Source organism: Canis lupus, chromosome 32 (genome assembly GCF_003254725.2).
Source record: "Canis lupus dingo isolate Sandy chromosome 32, ASM325472v2, whole genome shotgun sequence".
Classification (NCBI taxonomy): domain Eukaryota; kingdom Metazoa; phylum Chordata; class Mammalia; order Carnivora; family Canidae; genus Canis; species Canis lupus.
Window position 1 is genome coordinate 7,491,411 of NC_064274.1, and position 23,276 is coordinate 7,514,686.

Genomic DNA, 23,276 nt, shown 5'->3' on the forward strand with positions numbered 1-23,276 from the left:
CCCACTGAGCTACCCAGGGATCCCAAAATCTAAAGATTTTGATGAGTATGACAGTGTTGCCTTCTCACTCTGCCTGCCAACTGCCAGTTTATACTCTTAGTAGCAGTGTATGAAAGGACTGGTATCAGCACTTTTTTTTTCATTTAAAAAGGAATTAACCTTGTCTGTGTGTTTTTGTTTGTGAACGTGTGATCATTCCTTGTGCATTGATCGCTGAGATTGGCTCCAAAGCAGATAACGAATGAAATTTGTAATTAGCGTTAGGGCAGAGAAGCATTTTGCCAAGGTGGATGTCAGGGCTATTGGATAGTTTCAGCCCTTAAACCATAAAGCGGGGGAATGACTAATAGGTCCTATTCTTTATATTTATGTTAATTGATTCTTTAGTTTGGTCATCATCTTGCTGTCACATGGAGAAGTTAAGAAATATCCTGGGCTAGAATGTCAGGAACACAGGGAGAAAGCCAGGGCATATGGTGCCAGTGTCACTAATGAGATTGTGCAAGAGAAGCAGAGCTCATACCCAGGAGAAGGACGGTACAGAGCCAATAGTCAGTAAAGAAAAGCAACCTCCACCCCCCCACCCCCTGGGCAGGAAATCCAATGTTCTGGGGGTAGGGGGAGGCAACACTCTCACTTGAAACTTGGAGTGTTGTCTTCTGTGAGGGGACAAGAGAGACGCAGTGGAAAGGTTTTGGCCTCTTTCTGAGAGTATCATTGTGGCACTTGGCTTGTGAAATGCTATGAGATCTTGTCTTCCTATTACTACCATGGTCTAGGCTCTGAAGAGATTCTACTTTTCTTTCTAGCACACGTTATTTTTCAGATCAAACAGTCTCGAATAGGGAGAGTTTTCTGTGACATGGAGGTGAATGCAAGATCAGATGGGAAATGGAGCCGGAATGCCCAGCAGCGAGCTGGTGTTGCAGTCTCGATTCTATTGCCATCTAATTCTACCAGCTTGAGCAAGTCCCTTAACCTCTGTGGCCCCAGCCTCCTCGTGTCTAAAGCACGGGATTTGAGGAGAACAGCTTTAGTGCTTCTTCTGGCTTTAAGGGTTCTCTGATGCTTTGTCACCTTAACCAAAGCTTGTGCATATGTGGAGGCTCCTGTTAGGCCCTCTGCTCAAATGTGTGGGGGGATATGTGATTGCAAGAGTTTTTAGACTATCATCTCTCCTGTGAGCTTTTCTTTGGAATTATGTTAGTAAGAGAGGATTTGGGGATTTGCAGCATCATTTACACCCACAGATAACAATTTCTTCTTTATGTTTCTGTCTTAGTTTTTGTGGTTACCACTGCCGTCTGACTTCAGGTTCATAACAATAACAGAAGAGGAATCCTTTCCATCCCTCATTACTTTTTTTTCCACTCTGCAATTAATTTTCCTAACTTCCTATCTCACCTCATAAAACGATGAACACTTTCCAATTTACTGAGACAGTTGTTCTGTAGAAGACCAACACACTCCAGTGACTCTCAGTATTGTTACATCTTCATCAACCCTGGAAAGAAGAGTGTGCTCGTGTGTGTATGTGTGCGCCTGTGTGCGCGTGCATCCATGCAGAGTTGAGAAACATGGGTTAGGCAGAGGAATGATTAGGTGGTTGGGCTTCAAAGAGAACATTTGTAGATTCTATCTGGAGCGCATTTTATTAAAATTGCAACAAACTTAGTAAAATCAGATGTATGGTTCATTAAGGGAACATTACCTTACAATTATGATTAATTAGATTAAACTTATGAAAATGTGTTATTTGTTCAAATCAAAAGGGTGGGGGAAGATGATGGATGATGAAAGAGTGTGATAAATGAAGAAAGCAGCTGAACTAAATTGAATGTGTATTCATCCGTTTTCACTTCATAACTAATGATAAATTGAGCATGTCACATTTAACAATACATGTCTGGGCTTAAGCACACTGTTTCAGCTCCTGCTTGCTAATGCCTTGTGATAGGTAGTCGAGACCAAAGAATTGAAATTTAACTCCTGGACTTTTGTCTATTTGCATCTCCCCGTGGAAAACACAGCAGATACTTAGTAACTGGATGAAAAGAATTTATGGAATTAATTTTTTTTCATAATAAACAATTGTATTTCCTCAGGTCAGGTAGTTATGGTGTTTAAACCTCAGAGATTTATCTACTTTTCCAAAAATAGGTGTTACCCCATTCTGAGGCCTAATCAGGTGGCAGAGTTGGAAAGCACTCTGAATTATAGAAAAATCTTTCTCCTCGTGCCCTCCCTCAAATAGAAGCCATATTTACCTTTGCAATCAATTGGAAGAAACACCCTGAAAAGCTCATTAGATGATCTGGGAAATTTGAAAGTGAGAAGTAAATATTAAATGGTTTACATCAGTTTCCTGAAATCTCAAATTTTCCAATATTTTAAATTACATTGTAGTCTCTCAAGTAACATCAGATATTTTTGAAGCTGGACTTGGGGTCAGAAAGAAAGTAAGCATGTGGAAAACGTTTCCAGTCAGACTGGAATTAGACAAGTTTGCCACGCAGAGTCAGGAATGGTATTTCAAAAAGAATATGCTTTTGTTAAATAAGTTAAAGACGTTTATGATACAGGATCTGACACATAAGCAATATTTAATTCTCACTGAAATTGGATTAAGACAATATGAAGTGAGTGATGACTTCTGAAAAGGTCCCACAACTTTTTGTTTTGTTTCCTAAAAGGATTTTGCTAAGATTCATTTTTGAGTTGTGGTGAAGGTTTGAGTCGGTTTTTATCTATTCCTCATCTATAAATCCTATGTCCAAATCAACTTTAATATTCCTAGCTTAATATTTTCAGGAATGATTGAAGGGGCTGAATCTCTTTTAGATACTGCTCAGAATATCTCATGTGTGGGCTATACGCATAAGTGAGGCTTTTAGACAAGCACTGCCCTATTTCTCAGAGCAGGGAAAGTGTTCCAAAAGATAGAAGGTGAGATAGACAGTGGCCATTTAGAGGTTATGAAGGGAATGAATGGTGGTGTTGTCATAAGTATTAGTTCTATGGCTAGAAACAAGGTCTAGTTAGGACGAGGTTCTCAAGGGGAAAGAGTAGTCGTAGTCTTGGTGGCAAATTTGTCCCCTGGGGAACATTTGGTAATGTCTGGAGATGGTTTTGGTTGTCACAACTTTAGGAGAGGGGTGCTACTAACATCTAGTGGGTAAAGACTAGGTATGCATTTAAACATCCCACAATGCACAGGACAGCCCATCACAACAAAGAACGATTCCAATTATCTAGTTCAAAATGTCTCTAGAAATAAGGTTGAATGACTCTGTTCCAAGGTAAGGCATGTATTTAAAGAATTGACAAATTAGTGAAATTGGTGAGCCAGTGAAGTTGAGATTCAAGGAGAATTACAGAACTGACACGTAAGAATAAGTCTAAATTATATTCTTAAAGAAAGACAATCAACACATCAGCCAATACTATGCCAAGTAAACTCTAAATTCAATAACTTGACTCTAACACTAATAACTGTAAGTAGGATACAGTGTAAATTGGGTTAGTCTTGGATCCCGGCGAAAGTGATTTAATTCATGAACTACCAAAATAATTTGACTCTGTTTAAATCTTTTTCATAATGTATTCCCTTAGGATTTGATTTCATTAAATTGCAGTGAAGATTTTAGGAGGTGTTTTAATCTCTCCTTTTCCAGAGAGAGGAATTGAATTGGAAGGTTAGGCTGTGGTCTTTTTTTTTTTTTTTTTAATTTTTTATTTATTTATGATAGTCACACACACAGAGAGAGAGAGGGGCAGAGACACAGGCAGAGGGAGAAGCAGGCTCCATGCCCCGGGAGCCCGACGTGGGATTCGATCCCGGGTCTCCAGGATCACGCCCTGGGCCAAAGGCAGGCACCAAACCGCTGTGCCACCCAGGGATCCCAGGCTGTGGTCTTGTGGTTAAATTAGGAACAGAACCAGAACCAGAATTCAGCTTTCCAGAGTGTGTTGCTTGATTTTCCAAGTTAGACCATCCACCTTCTTTTCCTAGGCCACAACGCTGCTCCCATTCTTGTGAGGGAATGGTCTTTATTAACGACAAATTTTCTTGAAAAAGAATATCCTGAAGGTGAGGGAAGGTGGAAAAGCCTTGAATCATGCTAAACTATTCAAAAGAGGAGCTTAGAGGGAGAAAGTGTCACAGTTGCCTGAGTTCTGATGTGAAAATACATTTTGGGGCCAAGACAATTCATCTGTCAGGCTTCCTGTTGGAAGAATATTTACTCAGCTGTGAGAAGAGAACTTCAGTGAACATCCAAGATAATGAAAGTTTGATAATACTCAATATTCTGGAAATAACCCAAATCGAGTAGGTTCTTAATGTCAGGACACAAGATGATAAAGAACCTTGAAAAACTTCCTGGGGAGCAGAAAGCAAAAGGATTCACAACAGCGGAATTTTCTGACTAGGAAGGAAGGGTCCTGTGTTTGTCAGAGGAAGAAAGAACTTGCATTTCACTTCTTTTCTTTGTTTCAACTCTTTAAAAAATTGTGGCAAAATATGTATAATGTGAAGTTTACCATGTTAGCCGCCGCCTCCTCCTTCTTCTTCTTCTTCTTCTTCTTCTTCTTCTTCGAGAGAGAGAGAGAGAGAGAGAGATAGTGTGCTTGAGGAGGAGGGTGGTTGGGCTTAGTTTGGGGAGGGAGAGGCAGAGGGAGAGAGAGAGAGAGAGAGAGAGAGAGAATCTTAAGCAGGCTCCATATCCAGCACAGAGCCTGAAGAGGGGCTCAATCTCACCACCCTGAGATCATGACCTGAACAGAAATCAAGAATAGGACGCTTAACCCACTGAGTTACCAGGCACCCCACCATGTTAGCCATTTTTAAGTGTACAATTTAGTGGTATTAAGTATGTTTGCAACATGTGTAACCATCACCAATATCCATTTCCAAAACTTTTTGTCACCTGAAATAGAAGCTATAACTGCTGAGGAGTAACTCCCCATTTTCTCTCTCTTCAGCCCTTGGTAATCTCCTTTCTGCCTTCAGTTGCTATGAGTGCCTATTCTAGATGCCTTTTATAAGTGGAATCATATAAAACTTGTCCTTTTGGGGATCCCTGGGTGGCGCAGCGGTTTGGCGCCTGCCTTTGGCCCAGGGCGCGATCCTGGAGACCCGGGATCGAATCCCACGTCGGGCTCCCGGTGCATGGAGCCTGCTTCTCCCTCTGCCTGTGTCTTTGCCTCTCTCTCTTTCTGTATGACTATCATAAATAAATAAAAAAAAAAAAAAAAAAAAAAAAAAACTTGTCCTTTTGTGTCTGGCTACAGTTCACTCTTACATTCTTAGTGCCTAGTTAATGCCAGGCACAAGAAAGGCACTTGAAAATAAATATGGAGTATGGAATAAATATATAAGTAAATAAAAATATAAATATGGAATAAACAGAAATGTTAGTAGAGGATGGGAATAGCATACCCCTCCAGGATTTAATGCAATTTTTTTTGGTCAGTAATAATAATGACATGGCTCTGTATTCGAATAGCACTTAATGTGTCTTCAAAGAGCTTTGATACTGTATTTCAGTTAATGCTTGATGATTTGGGGGGATATGCCACTCTTTTAAGATTAGATTTAAGTTAGACGTATATTTGCCATCATGTTAGTATTTTGGTTTCTCTAGCCAACTTGTGCTTAGAAACATTTTAATTTGCTACTCTTGGGAATCACCTATGTGCTAGGCTGTCCTGGGGGCATGAATGAAATGCTCCCTTCATAATCATTTATTGATAAGGTTGAGGCCCACCTCTCTGGGAAGGAAATTGAAGCTTTAAGATATCAAGTGCCTCCTTTCAAGGTCCCATGGGAAATCAGCAGCAGAGCCAGAATTAGAATTCACAGCCTGCAGCAAACACAGCTTCCCCCTCCCTTCATCTCCTCCCAGTGGTGCCTACAGAGCATGAAGCAAAGGTAACCGTTCTTCCGTGAATTCTCCCACCATTGCAAGCAGTGCAAATTGTTTTCTTTTGGGGTCAAAGCTTTGCCACCTGCCATTTTGGACTCGGCAGAAGGCTGAAGTACATCATTTGAGGGGTTATACACTTTACCTCACCCGTTACTGACTAGTCCTGCATCTCCGTGGGCCATCAGCCTACTCTCCTGCCCGCTGTTGCCTCCAGGTGCCTTCTGGAGACTGGAGGGGACATTTTGCTCCACTTACAGATGCAGTGGAAAGGAAAGGTTAAGCAATTAAACTAAATGCCCTCTTCATTGCCAACTTTATCTGTCCCTGTTTCTACGATCCCATTGTTTTTTTCTTTTTGCAGTCTAGTGCCTCATTGCACTTCCCCTCTGATATTGTCTCATAAAACTCCCTGTTGGTAATATAATTGTCCAAAGCAGCTTTCCAGGTTATGTGTTTCTCCCCCCCCCCCCCCCCCCCCCCGCCCCCAAAGCACACCGGTAGAGAAAGCATTTAAGCTTGACACTGTGACTTTCCCGGGCTAAGTTCCGTCCTTTTATCGCAAAAAGGCTTTCAAGTATGCACTACGGTGCACTTACTTTTTTCTTAATATAACTTCCATCCCACTCTCTTCATCTGCTTGCCAAAAGAGGAAAATAGACTTGTCTGCTTGGAATAATCAGATGAGGCTGTGATAGGAAAAATAGGTCAGGGAATAGTAAGTAGCTAATTTACTGGTGACAATATGTTCATTCCAACTCGGATTTTTTTTAATCAACAGGCTTGAAAAAAAAATTTTAACAGCCATGGTGATATTTCAGTGACAAGATTTGGGTCTGAGTAGGGACACTGATTTGGAATTAGAGCGGAGAGCAGGAGAAAGGATGGAAGTGTGAGTGAAGGGCAAGTGTTAGGTAGGGCAAGGCATGTTTCTTCTACTATTAGATGTAACTCTTTAGTGTATGTTATTAATGTCTGGGTAATAGTTTAGGGATATCATGTTGGTTGGTTGACTGGCTCCTTTTGTCTTACTTTGGGTCCCAAGAGGCAGCTCCCTTTTTATCTCCTGGGACTCATATAGGAGGATCCTGCATCAGCTATAATCCCATAAAAATCCTGAAAATTCTAATATAGAATTATATCTTTAATCTAGCCTCTTTTTATCCTCCCTACTACCATTTTGTTTGGACTCTTACTAGGTCTCTTTAAAGATCAGTGTTTACCAAATCAGGCTTGCCTTCAGAATTAGTTGGGGAGTAAAACATACACACAGAAACACCGTGCCCCCACTGCCGCCAAAATACATGCACTGATTCCCCAAGTTTATCTTAGTTAATTTTGACTCATTTGGGTGGGGCTTAAGAATCTGTACTTAAAAAACACTTTTCTGGGTTATTCTAACAGTCGACAATATTTAAAATTGTCTTTCTTAGACCGTTTCAACCATTTGTTAAATCAATGTCTTGCCAATGTGTCCCTAGTCCAGCGCATCATCTTCCAGGGTTATTCTAAAAATGATCAAGTCACAGTACTCTGCACAGCTGTTTAAAAATCTGTTTTTCTTCTCTCCTGTTTCGAGGATAAGATTCAGACTTCTTAGTTCAGTACGTTGGGGCTTCTCCAATGCAATGCCTGTCCATCTTTCTAGCTGTCTTTCCTTCATGCACTTTTAATCTGTCCACACTGAACTTCTCACTGGTCCCAGCACCTTTGCGCATTTGAGTTTCCAGCCTTTACAAATGGTTTCCTTTTTCTGGAAGTCCTGCCTTGCTCCTTCTTAACCCTGCCTTCAAAGGGCACCTCCCATATGAAGTCTTCCTTGATTGGGCCAGACACCATTTGTTGCACTGTGATTTTGAAGCACCTTATTCATGCCACTAAAACAACATTAATCAGATTGTATGGTAATTTGTCTTTACTGGATTGTAGGCTACTTTATGTCAAGGACTATTTTAAGCATCCTGTAGTTTTGGAATCTAGCACAGGTTTGGAATTGTGTATGGAATGAATGAATAAAATAGTACCTCTTTTATAGTGTGGTAATTAAGAGGGTGGACTCTGCTCCCAGATTAATTGGGTTTGGTTCTTGACTATGCCACTTATCAGCTGGTGATGTTGGACTTTCTGTGTCTCAATTTCCTCAAGTAGCTGTGCTAGCTATTATTATTATTATTATTATCATTATCATTATCATGATCATTTTTAAATGATTGAGGAAGATCGAAGGGATATTGTTAGAGGGTTTTGGTGGAAAACAAAGCAACAAGCTTTCCTTTGTGAACTTGGGCAAGCAAGTCACATGACTGTTATATAAAATGGTGATTAGAAACCCCGTTTGTATCACAGGAATGTAGTAAGAATCAGAAAAAACAATAGTTACCACATATTAAACTTCTCATGTGCCTGGCTCTCGTCTCAGCACTTATGCACATTACTCATTTAATTCTCATAACATTCACATGAAGTAGATACACACACATACACACACACTTTGGGGGAAGGTCAGCTTTTATTAGGTTTTAGGAAGAAATCGAGGAGGGTTGTTTTGAACGAATTTCATCGGAGAAGAACAAGAGTAGCGGTGGGTTTCATTGGCTGTGAGCAGCGGTTAGTGCATTGTTGTTGGGGCAGTGAGGGGTCTTCTTTCTTTTTCTTAAAAGTAGGAGATAAAATTCCTATGCGAAAATTTCTTCCCTTGTCACAATAGTTCTTATTTTCCTTCTTTCTGTTGGTTGCACAGGCTGTGACGAGTTGAGGCAGATATCCTTGTATCTGTCTCCCTTTTATCGATGAAGAAGGAAATGGAGTCACTTGCCCATGGTTGCAAAACTAGCAGGTGATAGGGCCAGGACTTGGACCCAGGACTGTGTAGCTCCAAAATTGTACACAGAGCAATTGTGCAAAACTGCAAATAAGAAAAGATAGATAACAGTGCCCATGAAATAATGTATTAATTACATATTGCTCTTGCTTAATGCTTGGCTTGGATGTCATATATGGAGAGAGGGAAGGCTTTGATTTGGACATGGTTTGGGAGAGGAAGAGATGAGAATATTACAGGGGAGCATTAGAGGGTGGAGGTTCAGAGTGGGGTTGCTGATGTGGTGAGGAAATGGAAGTATGTGTGAAGTGCTAGTGCTAAACCTTGTGGTCACATTTTTTTGGTGGAGGGTTAGCACTAACTCTGCCTGCAAACTAGATAGGAAATAGAATCTTTCATTCAAGATGTCTTGTCTTTAGGATGTATGATGAAGGAGCACCTCTTGGCTCTGTCTTCCTATTAATCTGTCTTGGAAAGTCTGAAATAAAGAGGAAGAGGTAGAGGCATGAGTTGGCTTCATGACTTAGAACATGGTCATCTCAATGTTGAGGTTTGCTTCTACAGGCTTGGGAAGGCAGCACCATCTGTGGATCTGAGAACAACTTTTCACCCTTTCACTTTCCAGAAACTTTTGCTTAATCTGACGTGAGAACTCCTTTCCCCCTTTTCACTCCTTCTTTATCCAAGGATGCCAATAACTAGGATTTGGAGAGACAAATGATGTCTGTGCTTTAATTTCTAGGGATTGTATAGGAGCCACTGATGGCCAGCACTTAAGCTGGGTCTGCATGACACCAAAACCAGCCATCAGTTCAGCATATTCCTTGGCAACTGGCTAACTAAATTAGAAAGTCTTATAATGTTGCTTTGGTGTTGTGTAGTAGAACAGAAAAATGGAAACGAGGTGATCTCTTGAAGTATCTAATGGAAAAAATAAAAAGTATGGCGTAATAGGAAGCATCCCAGACTGGAATTTAGGAGACAACAGACTGTGTGTTCAGGCTCTACCCTAACGTGTTGTGTGGCAGATGGAACCTCTCTCTGGATCTCAATGCAGAAGTGAGATGCCTTGGTTGCAACCCATTTATAGTTCTGCTTAGTGATTTTTAAGCCAGATGATTTATTAGTGCTTTCTTTAAAAGAAGTGTCAGGATGTATTCAGGTTTTTTTCTGGATTTCTCATTGTTTATGCATTGGTACAGAACCCTCAAGGTATTTTTGTTTTTAAAAGATATTCTTTTTAATTTTAATTTTATTTTGTTAGACATTTAAAAAAGATTTTACTTATCTACTTGAGAGAGAGATAGAGAGAAAGAGAGAGAGCTGAGGGTGGGCAGAGGGGGAGCTGACATGGGCCTCTATCCTGAGATCAGGACCTGAGCTGAAACGAAGAGTCAGACACTTAACTGACTAAGCCACCCAGGTGCCCCCCACCAAATATTCTTGTTTTAGAGTAGTTTTAGGTTTATAACAGAGTTAGAAGGGAGGCACAGAGGCTTCCCGTATCCTCCTACCCCCATACGCACAGCCTCTCCCATTATCGACACCCCACACTAGAGTGATACATTTGTTAAAATCGATGAACCTGCATGGACACATCACAGTCACTCAAAGTCCATCCTTTACCTTAGGGTTCATTCTTAGAGTTGCCTATTCTGTGAGTCTGGACAAATGTATAATCTATCATTACAGTATCGTGCTGAGTAATTTTATTGCCCTGAAAATCCCCTGTATGCCACCTATTCATTCCTTCCCCTTAACCCCTGCCAACCATGGATCTTTTCACTATTTCCATAGTTTTGTCTTTCCCAGAACTCACACAGTTGGATTCATACAGCATGTAGTCTTTACTGGTTGGCTTCCTAAATGTGTTTTCAAACAACACCTTACCGCAGATGCAGATAGCATCCAAATTCTCCTGCTTCTCATAGGGGCACAGAAAAGGAGAAACCCTCTCATTTCGATTCTTCATGGTCTCCAACCCCAGTTGTGTTCCCTGCTGCTGAGAAATCCTTGTATGTTCCTTTAGGCTGCTCTCAACCACCCCTCACCCAGATCCTTTAAACTCTTCTTCCTCTCACTTTTGGGGCAAATCCCTGCATGTTCTCTACATCTTACCCCTATATCTGCTTTGGGGGTATTTAGTCTATTGGTTTTTTTTCCTTTTTGTTCTGAGGTTTTAACCTGTCTTTCTTCATTGGCTCCTTCCTATGAATGTTTCAACATGTTATTTTTAAAAAGTGGGAGTCTCCATAATTAAAAAAATGCTCAACTGGGCACCTCACTTTTAGCATAGATACCATTGCTGTCAGAAAGCATGCTCTGATCCTACAGACCTAGAGTAAGGTGCTTCTCCTATGTGCTTCTTTATCATCCTGCTATTCCTGCTTGTGGATGGCATCGTACAACAGTGTTATTTTGTGTTGTCTTCTTTCTCCACAGGCTGTGAGCTATAGGAGCATAGGGATCTTATCTTCACTTATTCTTTATTGTTTCCCCAGCACCCAAAAGAGTGCCTGCCATATCGCGGGACTTTTAAAGGACTTGTGAATGAATTAATGGATTAAATAAAGAGGAAGAGATGCAGACATTACCTGTAATAATGCTAACATGCTATATCTGGTTGTACTCTGCTATCTTGCCTCCACCTCCTCTCCCAGAGGAATTATCGTTTCATGCTCACCTCATCACTCTGACTGGGAAAAGACATGGTGAGTGCTTTATCAAGTGACATCAGGTCAGGTCATGATCAGGTAGGAGAGGAAGGTACCATTAAGTTTTTTTTTTTTTTTTTTTCCCAGAAGGAAAATCTCCATTCCAGGTTGCAATTGTCCTTCTATAAAAATCAGTCATTTCTTTAAATATAAAGATCCAAAGAGATGATATTTAGAGCCAATAACTGTCCAGAAGCCTGGTGCCTTATCCAAAACTTGTGAAAGCAGAAATAAGGCCAATTTTCTAGGCAATTTTCTTAGAATTTTCCCAATGTTTCCCACTTCTGGTTCAGTTGGGAATCTTGACGACAACTGTTCACCCAGAAACATTTTACGCTGCTAAGTAGAACCATGTAGAGAAATACTATACAGAAAGTGAGAAATTTTCAGTGTGAAAATCATATGAGATTTTATTTATGCTTCCAAATTTATGATGGCCCATTATTTTGCCCTTGTCATGGGATAAAGGATATTGAAAGAGAGATAGAGCAAATTCTCCTTGTGGCAATATTAATAAGGACAGAAGTAATAGAGTTCAACAGTATTATAGCACTGTTCAGAGCTTTTTACATGCCTCAACCCGTTTAATCACACTGCATTTTGAGGTTGATACTATTGTTACTGAATTTACACATGGAGAATTGAGGCAGAAAAGAACTAAAACTCTCTCCATATCACAACCAGATTTGGACCCTGGTGATACAGGTCTAGAGCTCTGCTGAAAACCACTATATTCTACCTACTTTCAGTACGAACAGTGGCCAAAGACACATTACAATTTTACTATGTAATTTGCCTATCCCACATATAGATTTAGAAAAACTTAACCCTGGAGTTAAAGAAACTATAAGGAATACAGTATATTTAAGAGATAAATGGCAACCATAGCTTTCTAATAAGATGTGTTTATTAAAACCAAAAACATTAGGTTTCTATTTTTCCAGATTGGATGCATTTTGAATTTTCGCTGTATTGCTCTATTTTAGACAACTGAGCACCATCTTTAGACAGTTTATTTTACTTATTATTTTTTATTAAGTATTTAATTTTAATTCCAGTATGGTTAACATATAGTGTTATATTAGTTTCAGCTGTGCAATATAGTGATTCAACAATTCTTTACATTTCTCAGTGCTCATCATGTTAAGTGTCCTCTTTAATCCCCTTCACCTATTTCACCCATCACCCCATCCACCTGCCCTCTGGTGACCATCTGTTTGTTCTCTATAATTAGGAGTCCATTTCTTTGTTGTTTTTTTTCTCTCTTTTTTTTCTCCTTTGAGTGTTTGTTTTGTTTCTCAAATTCCACATGAGTGAAATCATATGGTATTTGTCTTTTTCTGATTGACTGAGTTCACTTAGCATTATACTTTCTAGCTCTACCTATGTTGTTGCAAACGGGTAGATTTCATTCCTCCTTATGGTTGAATAATATTCCATCATACATACCACATCTTCTTTATCCATTCATCTATTGATGGGCACTTGCGCTTCTTCCATAGTTTGGCTATTGTATATAATGCTGCCATAAACATAGGGGTGCATATATCCCTTTGAATTAGTGTTTTTGTATTTTGGAGGTAAATATTCAGTAGTGCGATGCCTGAATCATAGGGTTATTCTATTTTTAACTTTAAAAAAAGTTTATTTATTTATTAGTGATCTCTTCACTCAGTGTGGGTCTTGGATTCACAACTCCGAGATCAAGAATTGCATGCTCTTCCACCTGAGCCAAGTGGGTGCCTCAGCTATTTTTAACTTTTTGAGAAAGCTCCATACTATTTTCCACAGTGGCTGCAAGTGTTACATCCTGTATGATTCCATTCTTATAATTATAAAATGAAGGGCAAATGAGTAGTTTCCAGGGGATATTACGGTGGTGGTTACACATTAATTTCCTAGTTTTGATGGGTGCTATATTATCTTATGTAAGATGTTAACATTGAGGGACACTTGATGAAGGGTGCACAGGACTTCCTTGTACATTTCTTTGCAATTTCTTGTGGCCCTACAATTATTTGTTTATTTGTTTTAAAGATTTTATTTATTTATTCATGAGAGACACACAGGAAAAGAGAGAAAGGCAGAGACACAGGCAGAGGGAGAAGCAGTCTCCATGCAGGGAGCCTAATGCGGGACTCAATCCCGGGATTCCAGGATCATGCCCTGGGCTGAAGGCAGGTGCTAAACCACTGAGCCACCCAGGGATCCCCCCTACAATTATTTCAAAATAAACCTTAAAAAAATAAACTGCCCGGAAGACATGAACAGACATTTCCCAAAGAAGGCATACAGATGGCCAACATGACAGACACATGAAAAGATGCTCAACGCACTTGCCATCAGGGAAATACAAATCAAAACCACAATGAGATACCACCTCACACCAGTGAGAATGGAGAAAATTAACAAGATGGGAAACACCAAATGTTGGAGAGGATAGGGAGAAAGGGGAACCTTCTTGCACTGTTGGTGGGAATGTGAACTGGGGCAGCCACTCTGGAAAACTGTGTGGAGGTTCCTCAAAGAGTTAAAAATAGACCTGCCCTATGACCCAGCAATTGCGCTGCTGGGAATTTACCCCAAAGATACAGATGCAGTGAAACGCCGGGACACCTGCACCCCAATGATCATAGCAGCAATGTCCACAATAGCCAAACTGTGGAAGGAGCCTCAGTGTCCATCGAAAGATGAATGGATAAAGAAGATGTGGTTTATGTATACAATGGAATATTACTTATCCATTTGAAATGACAAATACCCACCATTTGCTTCAACATGGATGGAACTGGAGGGTATTATGCTGAGTGAAGTAAGTCAATCGGAGAAGGACAAACATTATATGGTCTCTTTCATTTGGGGAATATAAAAAATAGTGAAAGGGAATAAGGGGAAAGGAGAGATAATGAGTGAAAATATCAGAGAGGGTGACAGAACATGAGAGACTCCTAACTCTGGAAAACGAACAAGGGGTGATGGAAGGAGGGTTGCGCAGGGGGATGGAGTGACTGGGGCATGGGCACTGAGGGGTGCACTTGACGGGATGAGCACTGGGTGTTATACTAAATGTTGGCAAATCGAACTGCAATAAAAAAATACAAAAAAAAAAAAAGAAAAGAAAAGATGCTCAACGTTACTCATCGCCAGAAAAACTGCAAATCAAAACTACAATGAAATATCACCTCACACCTGTCAGAATGGCTAAACATATAAAAAAACACAAGAAACAACAAGTGTTCATGAATATGTGGAGAAACACTGTTGTGGCAATAATTGTAGGAAATAAACATTGGTACAATCCACAGAGCTTATTCTAATTGCACCTCTAATTTTTACATGTACTTGTGTGTGTGTATGTGTGTGTGTATGTGTGTGTGTGTTACTCCATGCAGTGTTCTCACAGGTATAGGTTCATGTAACCACCACCATAATCAGGTAGTTTACCATCACTATTAAGTATGATGTTGGCTGTGAGCTTTTTGGAGATGCTCTTTAGTAGTAATGGTCATGGGGTAAGAGTTGGGTATGGTTTGTTGGAGAGAAGACAAATGACTCAATCTATGTGAAATAGAAAAGGCTTCTCTCTATTCCTAGTGTGCTTATTTAAAAAAATATCATGTATGAGTGTTGAATTTTGTTAAATGCTTTTTCTGTCAATAGATATGATCACATCATTTTTCCTCCTTAACCTATTGATATAGCAAATCACATGGATTGATTTTTGGATTTTAAAAAAAGTTATTTTATTTAAATTCAACTAATTAACATATAGTGTATTATTTGTTCCAGAGGTAGAGTTCAGTATTCATCAGTTGCATATAACACTCTGTGCTCATCACATCACGTGCCCTCCTTAATGTCCATCATCCAGTTACTCCTTCCCCCAACCACTTCCCCTCCAGCAAACCCTGTTTGTTTCCTGTAGTTAAGAGTCTCTTATGATTTGTCTCCCTCTCTGATTTCCTCTTATTTTATTTTTCCCTCCCTTCCCATACGATCCTCTGTTTTGTTTCTTAAAATCCACATATGAGTGAAATCATATATTTGTCTTTCTCTGATTTATTTAACTTAGCATAATACTCTCTAGTTCTACCCATGTTGTTGCGCATGAATAAGATTTCCTTTTTTGATGGCTGAGTAGTATTCCATTGTATATATATACCACATCTTCTTTATCCATTCATCTGTTGATGGCCATCTGGGCTCTTTCCATGGTTTGGCTATTGTGGACATTGCTGCTATAAACATTGGGGAACCAGCCTACATACCTGGAATAATTCCCACTAGGTCATAAATTAAATGAAATCAAATCAAATTATAGGATTTCATTTACTAATATTTTGTTAGGATTTTGGTGTTCAAGTTCATGACAAATATTGGGTTACATATTTCTTTTTTTGAACTATTTTTTAATGTGGTTTAGGTTTCCAGGTAATATTGGTTTCATAAAAGAAGTTGAAGGTATTCTTTCTTTTTCACTTTCCTAAAAGAGATTGTGTTAATTGGAGTTAATTTTTTAAGCATTTGGTAAAATTTGAAGAGAAAACATTGTGACTTAGAGATTTCTCTTTCAGGATTTTTAAAATTTTGAATCCAAGTTCTTTTCAGTGATTATAGGACTATTCTGGTTGCTTATTTCATATTGGCTGATTTTTGGTGGTTTGTGGGTTTTGAGGAATAGGTCCGTTTCTTTCAAGTTGTCAAATTTGTGAGAATAAAGTTGTTCATAGTATCTTAATAATGTTTAGAATACTTTTAATGGTATCCTTTTAATGGCTATAGGATCTTCTGTCAAATCCCGTTTCATATCTGTTTGTTCTCTTCTCATTGAATATTCTTGAGCTGAGCCCTTTGAGCCCTTTTTTAAAATTTTTTGCTTGTTTTGTGTGTGTGTGTTTTTTTTAAATATTTTTTTCTCCAAATAGGCCTTAGTTCGAAGTGGAAACTTGCAATTTTAAATTGGTAAAAGGCAGATGCTGTGATTAAAATAAACTGATGAATGTAGCTGTATTCCAAAAACCAAGTGGCTAGCCTTCAGGCCATAGTCCTGTCCTTCTCCCCAAAAGGGGATTATGTCTTTTTTGGCTTACTATTTGCTATGATTCAGAGCCCAGACTGTGAAACTAATGTTAGCTTCTGAATTTTTTTTCTAGTAGAAATACAAATGGTTTCTATCTTAAGGTTAAGCTTTTATCACCCTGTAGGACACTAACAGGTTTTATACCTAATCTAACAATCTTATTCTGATATTCCCTTTCACGTGGCTACAGATACCCAGCTCCTCCAGTGCTCCCTGAACCAGTTTTCCATCCTGCTGCTCCTCTTACTGATAAACTGAGTAAGTTATTAATGTTTTATGAGAATTGAAAAAAAACTTTTGGAAAATAATACTTTTACAACCTGAGCACAAAGTTCACTCTGTCCCCTCCCTAAGAAGGTGACATTCAACAGAGATCTAGTAAGTTTCATCAGCAATAACTAAGTATTTGAGGAGATGTTACGAAACGGGGAATTATTGCAGAATACATGGGCTCTTAGCATTTGCCTGGTTTCCCTCCCTCCCTTTGCCTTCCTTCTCTCTTTCTCATTTTTTTCCCCCAGAATAGTGACCTTCTCTCTCCACTTCCAGATATAAATTCTGTCTTTTCTACAAAGTAGCTCAGTTGAACGAGGGCCTATAAACTAACGTGATCTTTCCTTTCTATAGAGCTGCGAACTCTTAATTTTTTTCTCCTGCTATATAAGGAAATTGCTTTTTGAAATAAATTATTCATTAGGTTGTATATTTTTCATTCTACTCCTTCATAATTGAGGTGTTTCAATGAGCAGGTATTTGGGAGAGGAACAGGTTTTTTGTTTTTTGTTTTTTTCTCTGTAAATTTAATTGTTCTAGCAGTGGTTGAAACAGCTTTTCTCTGTTATTTTTTTCTCTTCTAAAATTTTCTTCAGTATTTTTTGTTTGTTTCTATATCAGTTATACAATGACCTACTCAGCCTCTTTCCTTTTCAATAATCTTACCTATATGATCTGCAGTCAATACGTTATTTAGTGAGAAGGAGTGGTTACCACTTCTGGAATTCTGCTCACTGTGCACATGTGTGAATTCACAAGCATTCAAACTCTACACAGTGAGGCATTTAAACACTGGGTGTGTTTTTTCCCCAAACTTCCAATGACAGTTCTTTAAAAATATGTATTATTCTAGGAACAAGCAATTTCTAAAGTGATATTTTTATGCCATACATTGCTTGAAAGTCCTAGCTGTGCCTGCTTGTGTGGATAGCCACTGTCTAATGAGAACTTTAATATGGTAATACTCTATATTAAAGAGAAGATCTTAATAAGAATAAGCTCTTACTCCATATATTTATTTGGTTCAGCAGTATTTTCAGGTCCCTGCTCTGTGTGAAGCATAGTATTAGAGAATGGAGTCAAAGCTGAAGCGGGAGGCAAAGTTGGTAGCCAGAAAATATTCATTGAAAGTTTCTGGATTTTGATTTGGTTCATGAGAGCACTCTATTTTGATCATTATAGGATTACTTTGTTATCTTCAATTAAGCTTGTGTTTATCAGATATTCTTTTCAATGTTTTTGATGGTAGAAAGGATTAAAAAAAAGACATGGGACCCAGATGTCAACTGTAGTCACCTTGTCTATGAGATTATATAAAATATAGACTTTCCAATATTCTGTGAGAAGCTCGGCACTTTGTCATGATTTTAGCAAATTCCTATAAGTTTATATTATCAAACTCACTTTTGACTATCATCCTGGCCTCTCTGAATGTTCGATTTCATGAATATTAAATCTTCTACACCTTTTTCTGCCAATGACAAATATGGACCCTGGCCCCTTTTCATGGATTTTTCCTCAAATAACTCTCACGGGGAACTTGTATTGATAGCAGAATGTATTAAAGGTTTTAGAATGTCGGAAGGGGCTTATAGCTCAGAGGCACGAACAGCCTATTTTTTAAAATCCTTTAGATATCCTGGTTAATCAGCTTCTTAGGTAGGCCCCAGACACCTGCCAGTTTGCCCAGCTTCCTTATCTCTCTCCCTTTCTCTTCCCTTTTCTCTTCTTCTTGCTCTACAGGCTTCTCAAATATGCCCTATTTTTTCCAGCTGAGAGAATCTTTTCACTTTCTCCAGCCAATCCTTAATCTCGGGGTCTTATTTTTTACATGTTAGTAGGCAATTCAAAGTGTTTCCTTACATAAAGACATTTTTTTTTTTTTCCCGAAGTAACACCTTGGTGACAAACATTAAAATAATAGTCTTTCTCCTTGCTTTACATAAATCTTGATAAATTGTAACCTGGTTCTCATCTTTTCCTTCTTCTTGAACGCCTATTTCCTTTTCTGTGGTATTTCCAAGGTTCCAAGTTCCTCTGGTGCTTAGAATTCCAATTGTAAGCCAATAGAGCATGGTGGAAACCATGAACGAGAACAAGCAAAGCCTATGAATATTTTTAATACTTCCCTAGGAAAACATACAATGCTCTCTATGATTTTTGGTATAGGTCACCATGTAGATCATTGGCAAGCAAAATGACAATTCCATACCAAAAGTTTAGTCTAAGAAGGATGATTATTTAAATGTTTATGTTATTGTAGCTCTGAACAAAAGATTCCAAGATTGTGAATCAGAGCATAGCAACACAAACTACCTCACCTCACCTTTCCTCTTCCAAAAAGGACTACCTTAACCTCTTGCCACCCTATATGAAACCCTGCTTCCTTACTTGTAAGAATAAGAACATGATGAGATTAATGGATTTTCACCAGGTAGGATTTAGTTTTACTTTAAAAGTTACTATAAAAAGTTAATTTGTAGAAAACTAAAGTTTTAACACATGCAAGAATGCTTAAACAGCTATTACTTTATTAAAAAGAGTAATAAAAGATCAATTAAAATCAATTTAGAAGTTAATTTAACTGTTATTTCCCTATTCAACAGATTTGCATGAAAGTTTGAAAAAACAGGTAGTGATAAGCCTTAGAATTAAAAAAATTATTTACATTCAATTAATTAAGCCTTAGAATTTAATTTAGGGTGAGTCTGCTGGTGATATATTCCCTGTTTTGTTAGTCTGAAAATGTTTTATTTATTTATTTATTTATTTATTTATTTATTTATTTATTTAAAAAATAGCTTTATTGAGATATAACTGACATACAATAAACAGGAAATATTTGAAGTGTACACATTAGGAAGTTTTGTCATATGCATACAGATGTGAAACTATCACAATAAAAAATAGTGGACACATTCATAGCCCCTACCTTCTTCCTGCCCCTTGGTAATCCCTCTATCTTTCTCACTGCCCCAACCACCAATCATCTTTTTGTTACTAGAGATTAATTTGCATGAAAATATTTTTTTTTCATTTTTGAAGGTCATTTTTGCTGTGTATAGAACTCTAGATTTTGAGTTATTTCTTTTCAGAAATTTGAAATTACTCTCCATGGCCTCCAGGTTTCCATCAAGAGGTCATCCCTCAGTCTATTTATGGCTCTGTAATCTTTTTCCTTTTTCTTTTCAGCTTTATTGAAGTGTAATTGACAAAAATCATATATATTTAAGGTATATCATCTGATGTTTTGAGATATATATATATATATATATATATATATATATATATATAAAGATTTTTAAAAAAGACTTATTTGAGATAGGGAGAACACAAGAACATTCCCTGCTGAACAGGGGAGCCTGATGCTGGGCTGATCCCAGAACCCTGAGATCATGACCTGAGCTGAAGGCAGATGCTTAACTGGCTTCACCACCCAGGTACCCCAATATACGTTTTTAAATAATCACCACAGTCAAATTCATCATCTTATGTTGTTGACATTTTTTGTGTGTATCCTAAGAATCTTAAGATTTATTTACTCTCACCAAATTTTAAGTATACGACATAGTGTTGTTTAATATAGTCACCATACTGTACATCAGATCTCTAGAACTTATTTATCTTGCATAACTGAAACTTTGTACCCTTTGATCAATATCTAACCCTGGAAACCATCATTTTTCTCTATGCTTCCATGAATTTGATTTTTTTAGGCTCTCTATATAAGTAAGATCATGCAGTGTTTATCTTTCTTTGTGTGGCTTATTTCCGTTAGTGTAGTACCCTCAAGGTCCATCCATATTCTTGCAAATGAAAGAATTTCTTTCTTTTTTTAAGGCAGAATAATACTCCATGGTGTGTGTGTGTGTGTATATATATATATATATTCCTTATCCATTCATCTGCCAACAGACATTTAGGTTGTTTCCATATCTTGGCTATTATTACTAATGTTACAAGGAATATGAGATTGTATAGTACTGATTTATTTATTTATTTATTTGGATAACCCAGAAGTGGGATTGTTGGATCACAGGGAGTTCTGTTTTTAATTTTTTTGAGGAACCTCCATACTGTTTTCCATAATGACTGTACCAGTTTATGTTCCCAAAAATAATGTACAAGGTTTCCCTTTTCTCCATATCCTTACCAACATTTATTATCATTTGTCTTTATGACAATAGCCATTTTAACAGATGTGAAGTGATATCTCATAGTTTCAATTTGCATTTCTATGATAATTAATGATGTTGAGTACCTTATCATTTTCACCTGTTGGCCTTTTATATGTTTTCTTTTGAGAAATGTCTTGAGATCTTTTGCCCATTTTAGAATTGGATTATGTATTTGCTATTGAATTGGTTGAGTTCCTTATATAGTTTGAATATTAATCCCTTATTAGATGTGTGGTTTGCAAATATTTTCTTTCATTTCATAGCTTGCCTTTTCACTGTTGATTATTGCCTTTGCCGTGAAGAAACTTTTTAGTTAGATGCAATCCTATTTATCTATTTTTGCTTTTGTGGCTTGTACTTTTGGGGTCATATCCTAAAAAAACATTGCCCAGCCCAATCTCAAGGAGCTTTTTCCTTATGTTATTTTTTAGTAGTTTTACTGTTTCAGGTCTTACATTTAATCTGGACATTACTTTGGGTAGTGTGGACATCTTAATATTAATTCTTCCAATTCTAACACATGGGCTGTCTTTCCATTTATTTGAGTCTTCTTTTGTTTCCTCCATCAATGCTTTACAATTTTCAGTGTATAAGTTTTTCTTTTTATAATATATTTATATTTTTAAAATATCTTAATGAACAAGGAAAATACTCCTGTGACTATGAGCCAGTTCAAGAAATATAACTTGGTCAGCCAACTCAGAGACAAGGCTAATGTGTGCTCACTTCAGCAGCACATGTATTAAGATTGGAACGACATAGAGAAGACTAGCATGGCCCCTGCGCAAGGATGACACACAATTCGTGAAGCATTCCATAAAAAAAAGAAAAAGGAAAAAACAAAAAAGAAACAAGCTGACATATTCATTAAGTCCAGTAGGCAAAGTACCTGGACCCACAATTGTTGTAGGGTTCAAGAAAATAATTTCTTTTAAGATATTTTGATTTATTTTAGGGGCTCATGAAGATGCTTTAATTTTTTTAAGAAAAAAAGGGAAATGTTTTAGCACACAACATTAATATATGAATGTATTTACCTTTATAACAACATAGTCATAAGTTATAACTTATGAAAGTTTTTATGGTAATAGGAAAATGGGAAGGCAAAAAGTTCCTCAGGCCCACTAACATCATATTGTGTTCTTGCTCACAAGCATCCTAATCACTATCTCCTTACTCTCAAAAGTAATCAATATCTTAATTTTTATTATAATCTCTCATTACATTTATTTATTTATTTATTTATTTATTTATTTATTTATTTATCTATTTATTTATTTATCTATTTATTTATTCATTCATTTATTTGAGTTGGGGGGGCTGGAGATAGAATGGGATAGGGAAAGAGACAGGCAGAGGGAGCATCTGAAGCAGATTCCATGCCCCCAGCACAGATCCTGGCATGGGGCTTGATCTCATGACCCTGAAGTCATGACCTGATCTGAAATCTAGAGTTGGTTACTCAACTGACTGAGCCACCCAGATGCCCCTCATTGTATTTCTTTATATCTTTATTACTCCAGTATGCATCCCTAAATACTAGTTTTATCTGGCATGTAAAAATCTGTTATAAATTTAATTTCTTTACTTGGTAGGTGATTCTTTCATCTCTTATTTTATCCAACGTTGATTTGTTGAAAAATTGAGTCCTGTGACCTATAGTTTTCCACTTTCTGGCTCTTGTTCATTGCATACTCAAGGGTCAGTTTAGTTTTCTTCTGTGTTCTATATTTTCTGTAAATGGTCAGCTGGATCCAGAGGTTTGATCCTAATTTGAGTTTAATCCCTTTGGCAATATTATGTAAGTGGTGTGGTGTTCCTTCAGGAAGCACCTCATGTCAGGTTGCCTTTCCTTTTGTGCTGTTGGAAGCCCACTAGTCCTCAATTATACCAATTCTTATGTTAATGTTTCTCTGCTTATTTTGATTTTCTGAAGCTGACTATCCATTGATTCCTCAGGAGGGATTCATGAGCACACTGTTCTCTGAGTTCCTAATATTGTTAACGTTTTATATGTGCCATTTATACTTGAAAATCATTTTTTTTATATAAAATTTTTAGTTCACATTTTCTCTCCTAAGTGTTGTGATGGTTAATTTTTGTGTCAATTTGACTGGGCCATGATGCCTAGATATATTATCAAGCTTTATTCTGGATGTTTCTGTATGGGTGTTTTTGATTTAGATTAACATTTATATCAGTGGAATTTGAGTGAAGCAGATTGCTCTTCATAATGTAAATGGACCTCACCCAATTAGTTGAAGACCTAAATAAAACAAAAGACCG

At 37.7% G+C, this 23,276-nt stretch overlaps 1 long non-coding RNA gene and 1 other non-coding gene across 2 annotated transcripts in view; both read left to right on the forward strand.

Moving 5' to 3' along the window:
- The first annotated feature begins 18,896 nt into the window (after window positions 1-18,896).
- The window catches only part of LOC125754206 (uncharacterized), a 79,768-nt gene continuing 75,388 nt past the window's right edge, over window positions 18,897-23,276 (forward strand). The window contains exon 1 of the long non-coding RNA XR_007407821.1: window positions 18,897-19,246. This is a non-coding gene — a long non-coding RNA (uncharacterized LOC125754206). The remainder of the gene's footprint in view (window positions 19,247-23,276) is intronic.
- Window positions 21,709-21,814, forward strand: LOC112647453 (U6 spliceosomal RNA). The gene has a single exon (XR_003128330.1). It is a non-coding gene; the product is annotated as a U6 spliceosomal RNA (small nuclear RNA).